General features: G+C 41.2%; 1 protein-coding gene across 1 annotated transcript in view; it reads right to left on the minus strand.

Annotated features, from left to right (window-relative positions):
• Positions 1 to 2,197, minus strand: part of adam15 (ADAM metallopeptidase domain 15) — a 35,144-nt gene that overhangs the window by 12,655 nt on the left and 20,292 nt on the right. The gene's annotated exons all lie outside the window — the stretch shown is intronic.

Genomic DNA, 2,197 nt, shown 5'->3' on the forward strand with positions numbered 1-2,197 from the left:
ACCCCTTCAATATCGTTTTGGATAATACAGGCTGTGATTGGTTGATTGTTAGAGGAAACTCCGCCCCTTCAATATCGTTTGGATAATACTGGTTGTGATTGGTTGATTGTAAGAGGAAGCTCCGCCCCTTCAATATGGTTTGTATAATACAGGCTGTGACTGGTTGATTGTTAGGAGTTCCACCCTCTTCTACTCTGGATCATTTTTAATTTCCCGCAAAACAAACCTGGAAACTCGTGCTGAAAGCCGCAGCCTCACCTGAGCACATGGTGGGTAGCATCAACATGACGTCAGCTCGAACACCTGCTGACAGTCCCATACCGAACCCTGCTAGGCCGCCCACAGCCACCGTGGTGTAGACACAGAACCACAGCCGCTGGTTCTGCAGGAACAAAGCCATGGCTCCGTAAAGCGATGCCAACAGTAGTCCGACACCAAACGCTGCTAAGCTCCGCCCCGCCTGCGCCAGGTGAGCCTGGACCGTGGTTCCTCCGCTGAGGCGGGCGAATCTAGCTGACCTGCAGGAAAATTTATTTTAAAAATATATTAGGCACCCCATTCATGCGATCATTCATTACACAACAGCCAATAAGTCAAATGGATACAACTCTGATAAAGAGCTGATTTATGTTTAAGATAAAGTATTACTTTTGTTCATTCAAGTACTCTTAACATCAAATCTATAAACATGAAAACTTAATTCTCTTTATGGCAGCATTTATCAGCTTTCATATTGTATTTTAATTAATTTGATTTTGTTTTAACTTACTTTTTAAAAATCCTTTGGGTCTTATATTGTGGTTTGGAACTTTTATTTTGAAAGGCGCTAGATAAGTAAAAGTTACGTAATATTTCCTTCTCTTTAAGCTATGCTAACCGTTAGCTTACCTGTCTCGGATCCCTCTAAGCGTTTGTGTTGCTCCGCCCCTCACCACCTGGATCGTGATGTCACTCAGCAGGTGCCTCCTGTCCTCCTCACGACTCATCTTTTATTACGTGTCACCTTTTGGACACCTGTCCTCTGTAACCATGGAGACAAGAGAAGTTCATCAGTTCCGGTGGTTGTTTTTAAAGATGGCGCCCACCGCTCCTCTCAGTGGTGAGTTCACGCGCAGAAACGCGTCTCTTTCGCCTGGTTAGCTCTCCTCCAGATGTTTGTGCTTCTTACAGATGTTTGCAGGTTCTTCCAGGTCCTCCGCGGGTGTACAGCGAAGTTTCCGGCGGTTCACCTGGTCGCCAGAGTTTTGTTCGGAGCGGTGAGCGGCACAGGTAACGTTTACAAACAGCCCGCGCGAGAAACAGACGTTAGCTAAATAACGGCCATCTTTAGAAACTACAGATGGAGCTTTGTCTGCTTTTCATGGGGAGTTGGTAAAAGTTGTTCGTATATATTTTGCGCGTGTAAAAAAGATTTGTATTTGTAAAAAAACAATAAAAAATCACAAGTTACAAAACTTTTTTACGATAATCTGTTTACAGATACAAATCCAAAAACTAATGTGCGAATTTTGTCCTGAATTTGCCTCCTCTCAGCTGATTGGTCAATGTCATGTCAATCACAACTTAAGGATCCAATCAGAGGACAGGTGGGTTGGCTGCGGACGCCTCGTTGAGCGGACTCGTCGTCAAAGCGTCCGTCATATTGAATGTGGCAGAGCTGCCGGACTGAACTTCATAAAGCACCGTTCTACAAAGTGTTTTAGGTTAATGTCTGTCATTCACACACACTAATATATGTGGAAAACAGGCACCAAAGACAACATTTAGAAATTTTAACGTGATTATTAAAAATGTTTACTCCTTAAATTTTTAGGTTAAAGGTAAGCACTAAACAAAGATATTTATTATTTTGTGTTTACAACTACTAACGTATGTAATACTATTACTGCGCTGATAAATATAGAAATATTCATATTTAACATTTAATCTGTGTCTATAATAACCAGATCCTGAAATGTGACGTGGATTTTCTGAATGAAGTGCACGATCACATTTAACTGATATTGATTAATCACATCGATGAACATATAAACACCAATATATCTTTACAGGGGGTGAAGGGTATTGGTAAAAAGTATGTATATGTGTATATGTATGTGTGTGTGTGTGTGTGTGTATATATATATACAAACCAGATTCCAAAAAAGTTGGGACACTAAACAAATTGTGAATAAAAACTGAATGCAATGATGTGGAG

The sequence above is a fragment of the Nematolebias whitei genome, chromosome 5 (assembly GCF_014905685.2).
Source record: "Nematolebias whitei isolate Nwh7 chromosome 5, NemWhi1, whole genome shotgun sequence".
Lineage (NCBI taxonomy): Eukaryota > Metazoa > Chordata > Actinopteri > Cyprinodontiformes > Rivulidae > Nematolebias > Nematolebias whitei.